This window comes from Polypterus senegalus, chromosome 2 (assembly GCF_016835505.1).
Source record: "Polypterus senegalus isolate Bchr_013 chromosome 2, ASM1683550v1, whole genome shotgun sequence".
In the NCBI taxonomy this organism is placed as follows: Eukaryota; Metazoa; Chordata; class Cladistia; order Polypteriformes; family Polypteridae; genus Polypterus; species Polypterus senegalus.
In genome coordinates, this window is record NC_053155.1 from 147805350 (window position 1) to 147827715 (window position 22366).

The window sequence follows — 22366 nt, forward strand, 5'->3', positions numbered from 1 at the left end:
ACTTATGTTTATCTTTTATTGTGTCTTCTATTTCTCTATTCATTTTGTAAAGCACTTTGAGCTACATTTTTTGTATGAATATGTGCTATATAAATAAATGTTGATTGATTGATTGAAATCATTTATGTTAGGTAGAATGCACAGTGGGGACTGAGTGGTCTTGTGGCCTCAGAACCCATGCAGATTTAGTTTTTTCTCCAGCAGCTTTGAAGGTTTTTTTTGTTTTTTCTGTCTTCCCTGGCCATCGGACCTTACTTTATTGTTTGTTACTAAGTCTTACCTAATCTAATTGTTATGTTTTTCTTTTTTCTTTCTTCATCATGTAAAGCACTTTATCATCCAAGCACAAGTCTGCACCAAATAAAGGGACACAATATAAAACATAATAAATCTCATTTTCAATACATTTTTGGTTTGTTTTTCCCAATGAGGGTAACTAATTAAGTTGATTAGAAAAAAACTTTCCTAGTCCCATCAACAGTCCGCAGTTTATTTTGAAGATGACATTGACTTGGCTACATTTATTTTAAAGATATTGTAGTCTCTATCTGATTTTACAAGATTGTTTTCAATTACTTAGGTTGAAATCCTGAGATTATTTGCATTCTCTGGGCCTATGGTTTCCATGTTACTTTAGAGACAGTAGTTGATCCCTCTAGCTTATAAAGCCTTGAACTTTACCAGACACAATTATGATCGATCCTTGTTGCACAGTAAAAACTTTAAATGAGAAAGCAATAGAGCAATACTTTTGATGGCTGTTTTCTAAATGAGAGTTCCAGTCTGTCTTGGTACACATAAATCAGTTAATGTGTAATGCAATCTTTAGTGTTATGGCTACATTTCTGGAGATATTATTTATGATCTAATGCCTCGTGAAGAACTCTAATGTGTGTGGCAAAGCAAACACTCATTTCTGAACTTGATTCATTCTCTTGACATGTGGTTTTTTTATGTTTGGCACAAAATAAGTCACCTGGATGTCGTGATTTTTGTTTTTTCTCAGTTGGCCTTTACACTGTAACCATTCAGAAAAAACTGTACAAATCTGGCTGCACCTTGCAAATACTGTATATGATATGGCAGTCTTCTGTGTTGTAAATGTCAATTGTTAGGTATTCAAACTGGGCAAGAATCTGCTTCACTAACTATTCGAGCTTCTTTTAGCAGAGCTTAAGCATAGAAAAGAGGGCATAAATAAACATACACAAGCCCAATTTCACTATGGGCTAATTTTGTAAGGAATATGGTATCATATTCAGATGGAGCAGTCATCAAGATCTGCTTGTGTGTATTTTGAGTCTGCAACACGTCAATTTCTGGTAGGGATGTTAAAATCCAAAATATGTGGTAAACATCTATAAAACAATCAAGAAAATGTAAACATTTACATGGAAATCTGAACTTATTAGTGGCAACTTACATCAATTAAAAATGGGCAAATTCTTCTAAGCACTAGAAAGTCATGTGGGTTGCATTTGTGTTGACTGAAAAAGGTAGGCAGTTAAAACTTTTTATAAATAATGATCAGGAGAATAGGATGTGGTTAAATAACAGGCAAAGGTTGATACCGGACATCAGAAAGAAATTTAAAAATTCTAAGCTAGTATCTATTACCTGGAGTCACAAAAATAAGAATTGCAAGTATTTTTATCAAATCTTGGATAATCTATGGATGCACATTGTGAACTTTACAGTCACGCCAATGATATCATACGTTATGCATCATGAGACACATTTCCACAGCAAAGAATATGCAAACATCCAAAAACTAAGCTAAAACTAAATGGTAAAATGGTAAAAAAAAAATATCCACAATAAATTTTGTAATGAACTAGTTATTAACTATCCAAACAAAGTAATGGTGCCAATGCCCTGATCTTATTTGTAAAGCTTGTAATATTCTACATTTGTTGTAGGCAAAACTGACTTAAATCAGGCCTGAAAGTTAAACAAGGTAGTAAAATAACAGCCCCCAAGTATACCTTTAATTGTAATAAATTCACTAGAAGGCTAATTACTTTTTTTACAGCTTGTGGCCAATAAAGGAGTGCCAGAGAGTCCAAAACCCAAGACACGATATAACGCCAGACGTTATATGAATAAAATAACAGGTATTTATTCACAAGGCACTTCTTCTCTCCAATAATCAGCCATAAAATCACAACAAATTAAACACAAATCACACAATTCTACCTGCACTGAGTGTTGCCCAATACCTCCTGATGATATGAAGCAGCGGACTTCTTTTATGTCGGAACTGGGGATGCTTTCAGTGCCACTCCATGTCTTCTGGGAAGCATTTCTGGGCCATAAAGGTAGTAAGGAGGTCATCCCCTGACAGAGCCCTCTAACAAGACCCAGGAACCCCAACAGACTTCAGGACTCCAATTCCCAAGCACTCCTGCAGATTGTCCCAACTGGGTTGCCATATCAGGAGCACTGCAATCAGGTGTATGGGGGTGGAACGGCTTCCAAATCTCAGGTTCCATTGGTCCGTCCATTACTCAAAGCTATTTCTCCGATGTGCTGGCCAATTTGCTTGCATCGTCATGCTGGCCTCCAGTCTGGGTAAATAGACCACCTCTGATAAGTCTGGGATACCAATTCTTCTCCTACAATCTAAAGATCGAATGTCTTGTTACCTTATACATTCAACAAATGAAAGAAATGCCAGACTTTCATGCCTTTTTCATCACATATTCTCCTCTAAATAATGCTGTCACCTACGATATTTATTGATACAATGGATTCACGAAGTATTTTGCTTTGCTGTGGCACTCCAAGTTGTGGTCAGGTATCTACTGTTTGCTTTAATTATCCTTGGGATGTGCCTAGAACTTGATTGGAGTTCACCTGTGGCAAACATGGTGATTCATCTTTCTCTCCCTATATAACATGGCAGACACAACAGTGAGACACTGGTATCCTATCTTTTGGATACATCAAAAAACATTTTCCATGAGTCTCTTGTATTTTTGATAGTGAACTTCTGTCTTTTCTGACCATAGCTTTGTTTCCAGACTTTGATTTTCTGAATGTTTTGGCCTTTTTTTTCTTATTTTTTTTCTGCTCTTTCGATATTTGACCTCAGATTGTCTATAAGTGTGATTATTGTCTGTTCCCTTAATCTCATCTCTTTGTAGTATGAAAAACAAAATCAAAAATGTCCAAGTTAAAACTATAGAGAATACCTACCCAAACTCATAATATGGCAAATTGCTTGTCAACGTTTATCCAAAAACATGAACACAAGTTGCCACACTTACATAATCTAGTCAGGTGGATAAAAAATGGATAATAAAGCAAGATAATAAATAACAGTATGTAAATAATCCAAGTCATAATGTAATCATTAGTAACTATTTAATAATAAAACATATGCAGGAAACAAAATCAACCTAGTCAAGCCAAAATTATAATTATAGCACAAAGATACATATACCTTTTAGGCAGCACAGGGGCTGCTAGATGTGTGATGCACTGTAAAAGGATAGTAGGCTGTGTCACCAGAAAAAAATACAAGAAGTTGCAGCCCAGGCAGACATTTGCAATGTTCTTCCAGCAGGCTACAGGTGAGACAACTCAAGAGATGTCAGGTGTGTTTTGCCCAGTCTTATCCTCCTTGGCATTAACTCTGAGTACCTCTCAAGCTCAGAATTCTGTGTAAAAATGGTCAATCCTGAGTACTACTCAGGTTATCCTTTTTTGAATAAATATGGAGTGTTAAGCTAGTGTAATACTTTGGACAGTATTCTGCTTATTGTCTAGCGAAAGAAATAATGTCATACTGCAAAAAAAAAAAAACATGATTTTTTTCTATGTTCTGGATGTGTTTGGTTAACTATATAAGTTGAAGAAGGAAGTAGTCTGCCAGTGACAGGAAAATCTTCTTCCACACTATGACAACCCATCAATATTCATGAGTAGGGTGGGGCCATCAACCTAAACCTTCAATAGTGTGTAATTGAAAAGCTGTAATGCCACCTTTAGAACAAACTGAAACTGAACCATTAGTTGAATCAGTGTTTGAAATGACAATGTGAATTGATCATCATACCTTGACACGGATAGTGAAATTGACACATATGGCACTGTATTACTTAACTGCCGTGATATGCCTGGTGAATTCATTCACATGAATGTTCACTGTGTTGCAAGTAGCTTCACATTAAAAAGGCAAAATGATTGTGATCACGTAGAAGAACAAGAAAGATATTAGCCCTCTAATCATTGTTTACAATGCAGCAACTGTCAGCGTTTGTGTCAGGGGAAATGTGGAATTCACTAAGCCTTGTGCTGTGGTATTCTTCTATAACAAAATGGGCATTGCTCAAATGGATTAGGTATTGACATTCTACCCTCTAATGTGCAAGCAATGCAAAAAATATAAAAAACGAAGCACAGGTCTACTGTTCCGACTGCAACATCAGGCTGTGCATCGGTGTAGTGGACAATAGCCATACCTTTCCTACTGTATTTGTTACACTTAATAACATTTTTTCTTATTGAAAAAAATTCAAAGTTTTTGTCTCTTTTTTCTGAGGATAAGCATAACACCAAGGAGGTGACAATAGAGAATGAGATCTAAGAGGCAAGATAAAGAGTTGCAGAGGTCACTTGAGGGCTATGGTCCTAAGTAGTATCTTTTGGGATTGAGCACAAATTATGGGTGCTGTCATAAGAAACTCTGCCTTTTAAAGGGAACAGAGGCGTTATTAGTGCAAGGTTCATGGACAAAAATATAGCCACCCTGAACCTAGAAATTATTCTGAGTGTTGGTGGACAGTGACCCTGTGACAGGAGATAAATCTAATTCACAAATTTAGGTTCTTGTTGAAATGCTGTCCTTACTGGTTGTATTGTAGATGTGGAGGGTGAACACAATGTTCTGCATCTATCATTTTGTATTGTGACCACTTCATGACATCCAATAAAACAAAAATCAAGGGAACTTTTAAGGTTTTTAAAACCAGACATAGTTGTAATTTAATTCAAGGTGTCATTTATCGGACAGACACAACCTTTCTCTGTTTTCTGCCTAATAGGTGCTTCTAGTTGCCTCAGTAGTTCCTACAGGCATAGTTCCATCTTCTTGGCATATATTTAATAAGACAGTAGCTTTCTTTTACACTCCTCTACAAGAATAAATTCCACCCTAGAGGTAGAGTTACATCAATAGATTGTTTAAATTCTAATGGTTACAGGTTGAGGCTGAGGCTGAGTGTTTCCATAATAGCAAATGCAAAGTGGTGAATATGTTTCAAAGCTTTTTCTTACATTCTCTGCATTAAATGGGTTTATCCCATTTAAAACCCTAAAATGTCACTTTTTCTTGTAGTATAGTATCTGTTAGGATAAATTGTGGGATGACTGAGGAATTTAAAGATTTTGGGATTGGGAAACAGAAGATTACATTTTTTAGTCACTTCCACAAATGTTCTTTTCCTTTTCTTTCTGTTGCCACCATGTGTCAGTCCCATCCATAATGTAATTGTTCTTAGATAGATAGATAGATAGATAGATAGATAGATAGATAGATAGATAGATAGATAGATAGATAGATAGATAGATAGATAGATAGATAGATACTTCATTATCTTGAGGTGAAGTGCTATATGATGAATAAGGCGACAATCAGGGATGTTCAGTGGCTAGGGCCTCCCATGTAGTGATGTTCATCTGACATTTAGACTCCATTTAGAGTGTCTATGAACTGTGTCTTCTTGGCAGCCTGGCTTTCATGACTTTGGCTCAGCTCGGAGATGTGAACATATTGTATACAGGGAGAAAAGTGTAGAGAGGAGGACAACCAATGGGAGAACACAAAGTATCAAAACAAAAACAGAAAAAAGGCCTAGATGTATAGGTTATTCTGCCTGTCCACTGGCTAACAAATGAAAGTATTGAACACAAACAAAGATAGTCTCTTACTTACCTTCTCCCACCATACTGGCTACACTACTTCCCTGTCTATCTTACCATGAATTGCTTGGTACAAATGGCCACTGGGGTCATTTTAGCTTTATACCTATTACTTTTCTGCATTACATTTGCTAATGTCAAGCTGCAAGTCTGCAGTCTCTGCTTTTTTAAAACTATTGGAAGAGGATTGGGCACAGTAGTTTGATAGACCAATTGCCATCTATGGCAATTTTATTTCCATTCCATATGAAAGGAGGTGGAGCGGTAATGGATGATTATGAAGAAAGAAGAGGAGAAAGTGGTAAAGGAGGTGGACAGACAGATGAAAGCTGGAAAAATGATACATATTTGGAACACAAGAAATAGAAAGAAAGAAAGAAAGAAAGAAAGGTGATTTTAGTAGAGAGGTTTTGCAAAGAGGCCCTGGATTCTTTCTGCAACAAAACAACATGGATTGAAGGAAAAAATGGCTTAACGTACTGAATGTGGCATTCGTTGTACTGTCTTCAAATGCTTTGAAGTAGTGTGACCTTCACTTTCTTTGCAGTTTAAGCCAATGGCACATTGCATGACTTCTAGTTGTTTGGCATGTCAGACCCACTGACTGCAGTTGCTGATCTTGTCAACATACATGACATAAAATCAGTGGGCATGTCAAAGTCACCAAGTGCAGGCCTTCCAGCACAGCTGTACTTGCCCCATTTTGTGATAGCCAATAATGTGCTGCCTGACAGAGCCGGTACTGTATGAAGAGTTAACAGGTATGGCAAGTTCAGCCACAATCACTGCCTTTTTTCTTTTTTTCCATTCTCTTTAAGTACATAAAACATGAGACATCAGAAAGACAAACTTCTCTTCTGTTTGTGAGGTCCAAAACACTTGTGTTCCGAATTTCCTAGTCCGAATGAGCGCTAATAGGTTGTTAGCTGTTATGCACACAGAGCCCGCCCATATAACTAAAGACAACATTTTGTCTGGTTAGGTTATGGTCTATTTGGTGTGAGTTGCAGGGTATATCATATTACATAGTTAGCCTCACAGGAGCATGCTGCTGACTTGCCTCGCCTTCTAAGATAATGTCAATAAAGACTAGGAGTGAAAATTGCTGGAAAAGTTAGAGTATGTGACATGACCTTTAAATATGTCAAAATTCTATCTGTCTTTAAAGAGCTTGAGAAGTGACCTTGAGTTTTTTTTAAAGAACATCGCCAGCAGGCATCAGCTTCAAATAGGGCACCAGTCAACCATAATGCATACTTGCATGCAGTGCTATGCCTTATAGAGCTACTAATCAAACTAACAGCAATTCTTTAGACTATGTGAGAAAATATATCTGTAGAGCTGATCATATACTGTATGATCGTGGAGAAACACAAAATTCACAAAGAATGCACCTCAGTCCAAAACTAAAAGTAGCCCCAGATGCTGTGATGCATCTCAGTCTACTTAAACACCACATCAACCTATTTGCAGTCTTACAGTTACTCATTATGGAAAAATATCTATTCTGAAAATAAAAGTATGCAATTGCTGAAATTTTCATATGATGCCATCGTGTGTGTCCTTACAGAGAAGACACCTGAATAGAATCTCTGAAGGAATAAAAGGGAACATTAAAGAAGATTTTTCAGCTAGGGAATGGTATTGTGGTAATTTAATAATATATATTGTTATCTTAGTGTAAGCTTGGTAAGTAACTAAGTAGGAAATTCATCCATTACATTTCATATTGCACATATGTTCCAGTGATTTAACTTACATAATCTTAGTGAGTTGTGCTGCCATGAAGCCCATTGTGAACCCATGACTTGCTGTGATAAAATGAAACAGATTTGATTTTGTTTTAAGTCACTGAAATAGCCTCTGTGTCCATGAAAGATGGCAACTACTGAATGCTACTGACAACTACTGCAATTAGATTGCAGCTGAACTCAGCATAGCTGTTAACCTGTTAACCCATTGTACAGTGGCAACTCCGTCAGGCAGCACATTATTGGCTGTCACAAATTGGGTTGAGCACAACTGTGCTGGAAGGTCAGCATTCAGGAGGTAGATATGACATGGCCAACAATTTTCAGTCGTGAAAGCCGACATTGTCCAGCAAGGAGATAAGTGACTGCATTCAACAAATCTGACATATTCCACAAGACTAAATGTCACATAATGTAACATCAGCTTTAGCAGACTTTTATATTTGGAAAATGTCTAGAAAAATATTACAAGTAAAAACATTTTACCTATACATTTATACACAATTTGCTTTTTTTATCTTTAAATGTGCTTAAACTGAGATGGAGATATAATATGTGGATTGAATGGACTGAAAACCTGTTGGGTGATAAAGTTAGTGCCAAAGGACAGCAAGCTTTGTAATGATTATCAACTTATATGTACAATTTTCATAACTACAGTATTATAAATCTGACCATCTAATCATCTCTCAATATTCTTGACAATGTCACTGTAAAATTCACATACAAAATTCACTGTAAAATCTACATACTATATAAGTACATTCAAAGCTTATCATGCTTATAGCACTGTAAAACAGATTCTGTGACCACCAGGCAATATTCCAAATATTGAAATGCTAGCATAAAACTGAATAATTTAAAATGTTAAAAAGACAACCAAGGGGCCTATGGTAACTTTAAGGTAGTTAGAAGCTACAGTGACTCAGATTGGAGAGACTGTTCAGACAACAACTGTTGCTGGGTGCTTCACCAGGCAGCTTTATGAAAGAGTGGCAAAGAGAAAGCTACTGTAAAAATCTATATGACATCTTGTGTAGATTTTGCCAAAGAGCTGGGGTTGCTAAAAAGCTCAGATTTCAAAATGGAGTCACAAACCAAAAAAACTAAGGAACGTCTGTAATAAAATGTGAAAACTTAGGAAGGGTTGAATACTTTTTTGTCACTTTGTAATATATATATATATATATATATATATATATATATATATATATATATATATATGTATATAACCTCACACTGGTTCCATTCCATCTGAACTAGTGTGGTGCTGAGGTGTCACCTGTTACATGGCTGCACTCGGGTCCTAATCTGGGATACTGAGTTGGTTTGTCATGTGGTGGGTGCGGCAATGTGCTGTATCATCACATGCTCCTCTCACGTATCTCTCTCTCTCTCTCTATATATATATATATATATATATATATACTATACTATATATATATACTTGTGTGTCCTGTGTCTGTCTGTGTTCTTTGTATTATGTATATATATATATGTATTGTGGTGTTCAGCCAGGACACAGACAGACACAGGACACACAAGTCCAAAAGGCACATACGTTTTTATATTTCTTTCTTAGCATACAATGCACAATTCCCTCACAATTGCTCTCTCCCTTCTTCTCTTTTCCTTTCTTTATTTCTTCTGCCGCCTCCACTCCTCTCTTCACAGCCTCCACCTTCCAACTCTGTCTCTCCGAATGGAATGAGGTAGCCTTTTTTATACCCAGAAGTGCACTTTCAGGGGCCTCATGCATAACGGCGTGCGTAGAATTCACACTATAACATGACGTAAGCACAAAAGCCGGAATGTGATTACACACAGAAAAATCCCGATGCAGGAATCTGTGTGTTTACCAACTTCCGCGTTCTTCCGCTACATAAATCCTGGTCAGTGTGAAAAGTAACGCTTGTGCACGCGCCTGCTGTCCTGCCCTGTCTCCTCCCAGAATTATGCCTCTTTGAATATGCAACTCAATATAAATATCCCTTAAGCTCAGCATTCTGTGAAAAGACAATGGGAAAAGCAAGAGGGAAAATGGAAGAATTTCAGCGAATACCAAGTGGAGGCAAGGAAAAACATACTATTTGTTGGTTTAAACAGTGGTATAAACAACAAAAGGAAGTTGATCGAGTGACATAGCGTGTTGGAGAAACTTGAAAGCTCAAGTTCACAAAGTCACACAATGCCAAAATAAAAAAGAAGTCACATGTCAAAGTCGCCGTGAAAAGGCGAGTCGTAGCTCACCGTCTGAGTGTCATATGAAAGCTTATTAGGGTACAGAGAAAAAAAAAAGCACACAGTGAGGGAAAAGCACGAAATGTCTACTTCAATCTCGAAATTTCCACTTTAATCATGTAGTTTATTTGTCATTAAAGTAGAACATCATAAACTTCATCTTAAAATCGTTTAATTAACTAGTTTCTCAAATCACATATTGTAAGTAAAGTAGCATGTTAAATGCTTTGTTTTGTATTTGTTTTTCTATGTGCTCTTTGTGTGTGAATCATTACGTGCTTCTTAAACCGGCTTTCTCTACCTCTGACAGGACACAGAATCCATTACATTTGTGATATTACAGCTCTCTGAATAACTAAAATACTGAGATGTATACGTGATATTATTTTCATGATGATGGGAGTTAAAGCACGTTATTAAACATGGGAACACGGTGGCACAGTGATTGTGCGCAACCTTCGATGAAATAATTAAATGCAGCAGTACTCAGGGGCAGCTCTAGGCTCGTTGCGGCCATGGGCAGAGTAAGAATCGGTGGCTCATTCGCCTGCCAATGTCAATATGGTATCTTATGCACGGCGGATGGCCATGTCTGTTGCGGAAACTGCATAGCCACCTCATGCTCATGAAACAAGTGTTTAACTTTTGCCGAAATTTGCCACTGCGTTTTTAGCTGTGTCGTTATTTTCTCTTTCTGTTTTATATTCAATATATATTGGCATGGGGCCCCTGGGATTTGGCGGCCCTGTGCAGGTGCACAGTTTGCACATGCCTAAGGCTGCCCCTGCAGTATTGTCTCTTTCAAACATACTAACCTCCAATTCCTGTCCTTCCTTTTCGTTCTCCAAGTAACCAATCGCCACACAATCAGCTCTGTAATGGATGTTAAGCCATCTGTAAGCTTATAACGCCGATTCTTCAAAACTTTTAAGGAACATTGAAATACCTTTGTAGTACATGTTTAATTATTCTATCCTTCACGCTAGTCCCAGTGAAACATACAGTGCAAGGCGGGAACAATCCATGAGCAGAATCTCAGATCCTTGCTAGTGTAGCAACATCATGTCCTTTAATTATTATCAATATAAATTATTTAAATCAGGTTAAAGTTTTATCTGTATAATATAATAAACATATTTTGCTGCATTTCATCTTAAAAATAATATCATCATCATATGTAAATACGCGCTTTATAAAGTGGCTCAGGTTGTGCAATATTATAACTGTATTGCAAGTTTACAGTGAGGTGATTGTACTCATACTGTAAGTACATACAGTTCTACATGGAGCAGTTGATGGACTGATTGAGTGCATTTAGAGCTCTTGAGATGAAACTGTTTCTGAACCGCGAGGTCCGTACAGGAAAGGTTTGAAGCGTTTGTCGTATGAGAGCAGTTCAAATAGGAAGCATGGCTGAGGCAGCGTGTGCTTGATGTTGTATACTGATTCTATTTCCGATCAGCTTCTCTGAGTGGTGCAGTGAGAGTAATATGGACAAAGATAATCCGCTGTGGCAACCCCTAACGGGAGCAGCTGAAAGAAAAAGAAGGTACAGTTAGAGTAACAACGCTAAAGCAGCTATTGTATTTAGAATAGTTTGACCATTCCATGGACCATTATATTGTTACTGGTTAATTACAATCAGATGCATTAAACTAATAAACAATATGCAGTTAATTTCAGTGTATTTATAAAGAAAGGATAACCAAACAAGAACTGCTTTGATGCTGGGTGCTGCCAATCTGCAAAACCGAGCGGAGAACTTGCGTACGACAGGGTATGAGGTACTGTGGAAATGTGCGTGGCTTTATGCCAAGTTTATGTTTTATACATCGCGATTTGAACATGGAAACGTTCTTACGCAACATTTCTGTGCGTACGCACCATTTATACATGAGGCCCCAGGTGTGGTGGAAATGCTGCCCAGGAACCCAGATCCTCTTCTGGCAGCACTTCCGGGTGTGGTGGAAGTGATGCAGTCCAAGGCTATGGTGCTCTCCAGGCGTCCTCGTTGGTGGCCACAAGCCCCAGCAGGGTTGAGCTTCCAAGCTCCAAGCCTGTGGCCACGATGCCATCCAGAGAGGCTGCCCTTTCGTGTTCCAGGTGGAGGTACTGCTGTTTACATGTTCTCTACCCCTGTCCTCTTATCAGAAGGGCATCCCAACCGGGCAAGGGCCCCAGCCGTCTGCCACAATATATATACGAGGGGGGACCCAAAAATAACCGGAATTTTGTTGTTGTTAGGTTGGTACTTGTAGTACATGGTTGGGCGATGTAACTAGGGCTAGGGCGATCTAGTTACACTCCTCACAAGTCAGTCCGCCAAGTGCCATCAGTCTGGAAGGTTGTTTTACGATGGCCGATTATCGTGAGCAACACGCAGCAGTGAAATTTTGTTTTCTTCTTGAAAAAAGTGTTGCAGAAACTACGGTATGCAGAAGAAACGGTATGACAACCCTGAACCACCCACCCTACTCACCGGATTTAGCTCAGTGTGATTTCTTTTTGTTCCCTCGGATGAAAAAAGACTTGAAAGGAAGGCGTTTGCTGACGTCGTAGAGGTAAAACAAGAAACGACCAGAGCATTAATGGGCATTACTTCAGAAGAATTTAAAAAATGTTTCGAACAATGGAATAAACTGTTAGATAAGTGTATTTCCGCCAATGGAGAGTACTTTGAAGGAGACTAATTGTAGTTTGTACAGAAAATTATGTTAACATGTTTTAAAAATATTTCCGGTTATTTTTGGGTCCCCCCCCGTATATATGCCCACTGGCTGGATTACACGGTGTTTTCCAGGCTATTCATAGTTGAAATATAAAACAAAATACTGCATTAATTTTGATTTGATTAGAATATGGTATTATAATATGATCATTATATTATTTGATATATATTTTTATATATATTTTATTTTATATATATATTTTGTATTTATATATTTTATTTTATATATATATTTTGCCCGCAAGTTCGTCCGCGTGAAATTCGATAAAGGCCAGGAGATCATCAAAGAACAGTTTAACCCTTTACATATTACAGCTAGAGCACTTCTTTATAAACAATGTTTCTAGTCTTTTTTTCTTGTGCTAAAATTACCAGACTGCTGGGTGAACTGACTGCCCCAGTCTTCCACTCCGGCAAAACTTAATGTCTGACCCTGAGACTTATTGATGGTCATGGCAAAACAGACTTTAAGAGGGAACTGCAATCTCTTGATTTCAAAGGTGAAATCAGCGGGTATTAAGGGTATGCATGATATGACAACTGACTCCCCTCAAGCACATCCGGTCAAAATTGTTACCACGACAATATTGATTTTTAATGCTGTTACCTGCAGCCAGGTTCTATTACAGAGTTTGGCTGGGCGTAGGTTTTGCATCAACATCACTGGAGCACCAACTTTCAAAATAAGCTTATGAGTTGGGAGGCCCGGCGGTTTAAGCGTATTAAGAAATTCATTGGGATAGTTTGTATCATCATACGTATTTAGCACAGAATCTACCAATTCGTATTACAATAAATCCCCTTCAAAAGAATTTAATAAGATGTTGTTGATCACGCTTGCTTGATCATTTTTAGGTGTCAGCATACCACACTCGCATGTCCATTCTGGAAAATCACCATGCCCTATTTTGAGCAACAGGTCTGAAAACTGATCAGCGAAAACATCACCTTTTAGATGAACGCTCATATTTATGGTGATTTTGAGTTTGGTCACCAATGGCCACTGATAAGATTTCTTAAAACATGCTTTGACTTCATCTGCTCGTGTTCATCTGGGCACTACTGGTAAAGATTGATGAAAATCACCTGCTAACAACACTGTAACTCCACCCATCACCTTATTATTATCCCTGATATCTTGAAGGCTTCTATTCAGAGCTTCAATACTCCCTTTATGTGCCATAGTGCTTTAATCCCAAACAATAAGTTTAGTATGTTGTAGCACTTCTGCCATGTTACTTTGCTTGGAAATATTACATAAAGGGGTCTCTACGTGTATCAGGTTGAAAGGAAGCTTAAAAGCAGCATGTGCAGTTTTGCCCCCTTCTAGAAGTGTAGCAGCGATCCTAGAGGATGCGACTGTTCTTAACCTTTGCTAAGAGCAAGTTAATCAAGAAAGTCTTACCAGTGCCACCAGGAACATCTAGAAAAAAAAAATGTCCTACACCTGCTGTAACGCTACCAATTATCTGACAATAAACAGCTATTTGTTCATCTGTAAGGGAATGTTCTTTGTCCGGCACTATCTTCTTGTCGTAACTGAATTCCTTAAGATAGTCCCTGTTCGCCAAATATTCAGATCTCTCTGATTGAGGCAAGCCATACTCTTGTAGATTTTGTCCACCTAATTTCAGCAGTGCTTCTCTGATTACTAACAGACATTTGTTATCACTGTATTTGTAAACTGTTCAATGCTATCTGGTATTTCCGTCTCGACTTGCCTATTGAAATCTTAAAAAAGACTATCTTTGTGTTTCTCCTGAAGACTATGTGCATCAGAGAGATGACAAAATACCAGCACAGAAGAAAACAATTTGTGCATCTTAAATGGTGATTGACATCAGAGCGGCATCCTCCAAGGCAGTGTCTCAATGCTTGTCGTCTTCAAGTAAACCAAGTGCCTTGCAAGCAGATTTAAAAGTTGGGTAAAGAATATCATTCACAGTTTTTAAAAATTCATATGATTTAGAACCACTAACTTCGTGGAGAAGGAGTTGGAGGTCATAACACTCAGTTGTTTGGATGAATGGTGTAGACTCTCCGAGTGCATGTTCTTTCTTTAGTCCTGGCCAGCCATCCACATTGTTCTCTTTTTTCTCCTTATAAACTTTTTATCGTTCCATACAAAGTACGAAGAGAGTTGAGGATACAATAGTGTTTTGGCAAAATCATCTTTATTACAAAGCTCAAAAAAGCCCAACAATGTTGACTGGGGTAGGTTATTGATTTTATCACTTAAATTACTGGAGTCAAGACAAACATGTTTACTATTTTCAAGATAAACAGCAAGGTGAAAAACAGGGGGGAACCTTTCGTGTATAGGAAATCTCAAAATTCTCCACACTGGCTCAGAACTACTAATATATCCGCCACTTTCATATATACTTATCTCATCATTTTTATTTTCTAGTGCAAAATCCACCTGATCACTGCCCTCGTTTACATACTTACAAATATACTTAATAGATTTCACCGAGTTGCAATATTCAACATTAATATTAGCATTAAAAGTATGTAAGAGGACAGGATTGTATGGCACTACTCAACAATTATCTAATTCCATATTATTTATTTTTATTGTGAAAATACCATCAGCTCAGGATCATCTTCTATACTGTGGGTCATCATAATCTGTCTGTGTGTCTTTTAGAAAGGGGCCTTGGATATCTTTTACTACATTAATTATTTTTCATACAGGATAAATTATAATTTAAGCTACCACAAGGCTGATGTATCATATTAGTTTTTACTATGTCAAAAAGGAAAGGATCCTGTATAGGGTTAGGTATTTCTGCTCAAATCACTTTGTCTATATCCATCCATCCATTATCCAACCCATTATATCCTAACTACAGGGTCACGGGGGTCTGCTGGAGCCAATCCCAGCCAACACAGGGCACAAGGCAGGAAACAAACCCCAGGCAGGGCACCAGCCCACTGCAGGGCACGCACACACACACACATACACACCAAGCACACACTAGGGACAATTTAGAATCGCCAATGCACCTAACCTGCATGTCTTTGGACTGTGGGAGGAAATTTTGTCTATATCGTCTTGAGAAATACGTTGCACCACCACAGCAAGATGTGTACACGTGGGGAAGACCACGTTTTTGCCACTCTGTAGAATACATTAGGCATCATCGATCCATCCATTATCCAACCCGCTATATCCTAACAACAGGGTCACGGGGGTCTGCTGGAGCCAATCCCAGCCAACACAGGGCGCAAGGCAGGAAACAAACCCTGGGCAGGGTGCCAGCCCACTGCAGGGCACGCACACACACACATACACACCAAGCACACACTAGGGACAATTTAGAATTGCCAATGCACCTAACCTGCATGTCTTTGGACTGTGGGAGGAAATTTTGTCTATATCGTCTAGAAAAATACGTTGCATCACCACAGCAAGATGTGTACAAGTGGGGAAGACCACATTTTTGCCACTCTGTAGAATACATTAGGCAACATATGTCTCCAAATATTTTGCCTTTAGTCAAATAAGATATTCTTTTTTTTTAACTTTGAGATGAAAGACCCTTCAAATGAAATGTCGCATTTATAATGAAGTGGCTGGTGCTGGGCTGCTAGTTATACAGTATATTCAGCAATGGTGGTGCACGTGCAGTACGAACACTATGACTATTATTTTGTTACAATTCTTAGTAGCTAATAATTACACAATAATTACACAACTGGTGTGCATGTTAAAAAGATGAAAGTTAAATGTTTTTAATGTAGAAGTACGTATTTATTTAAGTATTAAAATATGTGTTTATTTTTATGTATTGAAGGGTCTTTTTACTAATTCTTGCGTATTTCAGTCAAGTAGTTTCTGATATATGGGTGTTAGTTTAAAAATGTTTAACCCTCCTTTTCACCCCCTCAGGGGTTAAATTTTGAAAAATTACGCAATACGTGTTTATTTATTTATTTTGTATAGCATATTTATCAAGTTTGAAGACCAAAGTCCTATTTTCATTTTTTTTCTATACAAGCTTGTACACCCTGTAACACCCGTGCAGGGGTTGAATTTCTAAAAATCCAAAAATACATTTTGTTTTTGTTTTTTTTTTATTGAAGTGCCTGTATACCAATTTTTGTGTTTCTCAGTTACGTAGTTTCTGATATACAGGTGTCACTTTCAAAAAACTTTTAAACCCCCTTTTCATTCCCTCAGGGGCTGAATTTCGAAAAATCCCTTCTTGGTGGGTGCCTACATCACTGTCCAAATTTCACATTTTTAGCTCCAGCAGTTTAGGCTGTGCATTGATCTATTAGTCAGTCAGTCACCGTACAGTTTTATATAAAAACATATATAATACTGTATATTAAGCACTGTATAAAAACATATAATATATATATATATATATATATATATATATATACTGTAGATAGATAGATAGAAATTATTATATTATGACAAACAGCAAATCCCTCCCAATGAAGAGGTTGAAGACTGGAAAGGATGTTGGTCCAAATAACATACCTGTGGAAGCATGGGGATGTTTAGGAGAGATGGCAGTGGAGTTTTTAACCAAATTGTTTAATGGAATCTTGGAAAGTAAGAGGATGCCTGAGGAGTCGAGAAGAAGTGTACTGGTACTGATTTTTAAGAATAAGGGGGATGTGCAGAGTTGTAGTAACTATAGGGGGATAAAATTAATGAGCCACAGCATGAAGATATGGGAAAGAGTAGTGGAAGCTAGGTTAAGAAGGGAGGTGATGATCAGTAAGCAGCAGTGTGGTTTCATGTCAGAAAAGAGCACAACAGATGCAATATTTGTTCTGAGGATGTTGATGGTGTTGAGTGAATAATCTGTTTGAAAAGTTTCAGTCTGGTTTCCGCCCTGGCCATAGCACCGAAACAGCCCTGGTCAGGGTCATCAATGATAACAGCAGATACTGGTTCCCTTTCTTTACTTATCCTCCTTGAACTGACAGCTGCTTTTGACACAATAGACCACAACATTCTCCTTCATCGCCTGAAATACACCATTGCACTCTCAGGAAATGTTCACAATTGGTTCACATCTTACCTGATCGGCAGAACTGAGCATGTCGCCCTAGGCAGCGCAAAATCTCATAACCACAACGTCACCTGTGGTGTCCCATAGGGCTCTGTGCTAGGCCCCATCCTTTTTACCATCTACATGCTCCCTCTTGGAAATGTCATTAGCAGACATGGTTTATCTTTTCATTGCTATGCTGATGACACTCAGCTTTACCTCAGGACTACCCCCAACTCCTCTACTGCTCCTCTGCCAATATCTACATTGACTACCTGCCTGGAGGAGACAGAGACGTGGATGAGGCTCAATTTTCTTCAGCTAAACAGATCCAAAACAGAAGCCATCTTAGTTGGCACATCACACCATTTCCGCTCTTCTACCATCACCAGTATCACTTTCGCTGGCCAAAACATTCCCCTTTCCACATCTGTCACCAATTTGGGTGTTAAAATGGACCCTCAACTCACCTTTGACACCCACATCAAACACCTCTGTAAGTCTTCTTTCTACCACCTCAAGAATATCGCTAAACTCCACCCATCTCTCACCCTGGAAGATGCAGAGAAGCTTGTCCATGCCTTTGTCTCCTCCAGGCTGGATTACTGTAATGCGCTCCTCATCGGGATTCCTGGCAAGAGTATTCAGAGACTCCAGTATATTCAGAATTGCCCTGCCAGGGCGCGAAAGCATGACCATATCACCCCAATCCTGAAAACCCTTCACTGGCTCCCTGTCCCACTCAGAATTGAGCACAAGTTCGTTCTCCTCACCCATCAGTGCATCTATGGACATGCCCCCCTTTACTTACAGGAACTCCTTACCCCTCATACCTCCTCACGCACCCTCCGCTCTGTACACACTAACACTCTCCAAGTCCCAAGAACCAAACTTCGCAGTATGGGTGATAGGGCTTTTTTCATCTGTGGCGCCGAGACCGTGGAACGCCCTCCCTGACTACCTGAGAGCCCCACAGTCGACTGATGTTTTTAAACAGAATCTAAAAACTCATCTTTTTAGAAAGATATTTTGTTAAAGTATAAATAGATTTTCTTGTTTTATTACTTTTATTTTTACTCTGTAGCACTTTGTGATTTCTAAAATATGAAGTGCAATATAAATAAAATTTATTATTATTATTATTATTATTGATGATGGAGAAGTATAGAGAAGGCCAGAAGGAGTTGCATTGTGTCTTTGTGGACCTGGAGAAAGCATATGACAGGGTGCCTTGAGAGGAGTTGTGGTATTGTATGAGGAAGTCGGCAGTGGCAGAGAAATATGTAAGAGTTGTACAGGATATGTACGAGGGAAGTGTGACTGTGGTGAGGTCTGCGGTGGGAGTGATGGATGCATTCAACATGGAGATGGGATTACACCGAGGATCAGCTCTGAACCCTTTCTTATTTGCAGTAGTGATGGACAGGTTGACAAATGAAATTAGATAGGGGTCCGCTTGGACTATGATTTTTTGCTGATGACATTGTGATCTGTAGCAAGAGTAGAAAGCAGGTTGAGGAGACCCTGGAGAGGTAGAGATATACTTTAGAGAGGAGAGGAATGAAGGTCAGTAGGAACAAGACTAAATATGTATGTGAATGAGAGGAAGGTCAGTGGAATGGTGAGGATGTAGGGAATAAAGATGGTGAAGGTGGATGAGTTGGGATCAACAGTACAGAGTAATGGGGATTGTGGAAGACAGGTGAAAAAGAGAGTGCAAGCAGGGTGGAATGGGTGGAGAAGAGTGTCAAGAGTAATTTCTGACAGATGGTTATCAGCAAGAGTGAAAGGGAAGGTCTACAGGGCAGTAGTGAGACAAGCTATGTTATATAGTTTGGAGACAGGGGCACTGACCAAAAAAACAGGACACAGAGCTGGAGGTGGCAGAGTTAAAGATATTAAGATTTCTATTGGGTGTGACAAGGATGGACAGGATTAGAAATAAGTACATTAGAATGTCAGCTCAGGTTGGACAGTTGGGAGACAAAGTCAGAGAGACAAGATTGCATTGGTTTGGACATGTGCAGAGGAGAGATTCTGGGTATATTGGAAAAAGGATGCAAAAGATAGAGCTGCCAGGTAAGAGGAAAGCCTAAGAGAAGGTTTATGGATATGATGAGAGAGGACATGTAGGTGATGGGTATGACAGAGCAAGATATAGAGGACAGGAAGATATGGAACAAGATGATCCACTGTGGCAACCCCAAATGCGAGCAGCTGAAAAAGAAGAAGAAGAAGAAGCAAATCACTCCCAATTATGCACCAGTATGATTAAAAAGAAAGAAGCTTCTGACTTGGTAGTGACAGTTGCAGTGAGGCATTATAGAAGTGTAACGCCATTGGTATAATGGCTCCAGCAGCATTTTTTGACACACTTCTGCTGAATACTTTATTGACTGAAAGTGCTCAGTTGTAGTGTGTCAGGGAGAGGATGTGTAGAGTTTAAAGCTCGGTGATACACTAGTGGTAACCATAAATAATGCAGGTGCATGATAAAGTTGATGCATTCATATATCTTTAAAAATGTACAGCTCCAGATATCGTTAGACATTCGCTTTTTGTGCATCAATGGTTAACTTGCAAAACTAATCTTAAGTGAGTGACGGTGCATGTGGTCTTGCATAAATAAGTACAACCAAGGTGGCTCCTGCCTTGCGTGAGATGCTGTATGGATAGCCTTATGCACTCAGTGCCTGAACAGAATTATGCAATTTCGATAGTCAATGGATGGATGTTAAGCAAGCCGATGGTTCCAGTGTTTCACATGTCTTTCAGAACTCTTTACTGCACATGAACCATGTTTAAAAAAAGCACCCATTAGTCAACCTTTCGGCAAGATGTCAAAGCGGGTTCCTGTAAAAAAAAAAAGCATTGATTGTCATACCCATTAGTCAACCTTTCGGCAAGATGTCAAAGCGGGTTCCTGTTCATACAACCCCCGACGAGCAGCTGTAAAAAGCAAGCCTATCCTGCAAACGAGCAGCACGAATCGCTTGTGTGCAAGACCGGTTGGCGCCTGCTTCACTCCGCTATGACTGCTGCTGCTCCCCTTCTGCCTGGGAGGATCAGCGCGCGTTTCTATAGCAGCTGTTGAGCAGAAACGGCACGAAACGCAGATCAACCTGCGACAAATCCGTTCAAAGAAAGAGACCGCGAATACACCCGCCGAGCATCGGTAGGAAGAGACGAAGCAAAAAGAGGCGAGTTAGTCAACACGTAAGTAATAATAGCCTGCAACGCCGCCACCCATCCTTCCACCCCCACCGAGTGCGAGTTCAACGCCCCGCTCTCTTTTTGTAATGTCACATCTGCTTGATGTGCCTGCGATTTGTGGCTTATTGCAGGAAGACAGGGTCCGTCTGGTGCCTAGGCCCTACATCATATGCAGCTGCAAATCGACCACTACCGCTGCTTTTTTATTTGGAATTGTATTATTGTTATTATAATTATTTTTATTAATAAGATGAGCTTTAAGTCAGTTGACCCCAATAAAACATTTACACAGCAGATGCCCCCGTTTCCATGGAAACGGACTATTGACACTCTGACACAAGTCCTTCCACGTAGTGGGTTATAGGAAGTAAACACAAATAAATATTTAGTCCAATATTTTAGCAAAAGTGATGATGTCGGATCTGATTGTTCTGGGTATTATTGTGAAATATGCAGAAAATGCAATATACTGTTGTTACTTTTTTTTCTTTTAAATGTGGCCACTGACCGCAGGTACTGCATATAATTGCGTAGCGTGTTGTGGTTAGTTCTTTCTGCGTATGAGACTATTTATTTAATAAATATATAATTGTTTCCTGGCTATGCTAAATGTTATGCATTATTCTATAATGATATTATTATATACTGTATATAATTTAATGTTGAGAATTAGGATTAGATTTTGTGCCATCTTTTTCTTCCTTACTTTCATTCAAGAGTACCATACTGTAAACAGTATTGTAACATGTCTTATACCAATCGTTTAGCAGTGTGTTAATTTTTATTTTAAAACACCCTAGCAATAAATATTTTCTGTTATATTAAGTTACATAATATATGTTGAATATGCATGCAGCTGAACAGTATATAGAAAGTACTGTATACGCACAAATAAAGACAATAAATAAAGTTATGTTCAGTTAATCATTTTTTCCTGTGTTTATCAGTTTATATCTTTTTTATGATACATACACTATATTTAGAAATTAATGTAGGGATGTGTATGAATTTGCCTTACGGTAAACTGGTGCTCCATTGAGTGCTGCACCTGATTAGAAGAGGAGAGGCTCCAGCCCCTTGTGACCTTTTATTGGAAGGAGTAGGTATAGAAAATGAATGGATGGATTTATTTGAAGTCACCAATTTTCTTTTCCACGATATTCTGAATAGTTATATATAGAAATATACCAACAGAGCAAGGTTAAATTGCCTTCTTGTTGCATTTTATTGCCAAGTATGTTTGGTATTTTTCTGGATACTCTTTTTAACTTCCATATCCTACAAACTGGCATCCAGTGATGGGATGATTTGTGCCTGAACTGTAAATAATGCTACTAGGATAGGCTAGAACTCCATGCACCCCCTTAATGGGAAGAATGGATGAGGAAAAATGGATGAATTAATAGATGCTCGATAAGTTGTTTACCTATTTCAAAGGAATATGGTTGTAATATTGTTTCCAGAGGCACAATATGCTTTGCAGAGTGTCAAGG

General features: G+C 38.6%; 1 protein-coding gene across 1 annotated transcript in view; it reads left to right on the forward strand.

Moving 5' to 3' along the window:
- The first annotated feature begins 20623 nt into the window (after positions 1-20623).
- nalcn (sodium leak channel, non-selective) overlaps positions 20624-22366 on the forward strand; it is an 828408-nt gene continuing 826665 nt past the window's right edge. The window contains exon 1 of the mRNA XM_039744792.1: positions 20624-20876. The gene's annotated coding sequence lies outside the window, so the exon portion shown is untranslated. The remainder of the gene's footprint in view (positions 20877-22366) is intronic.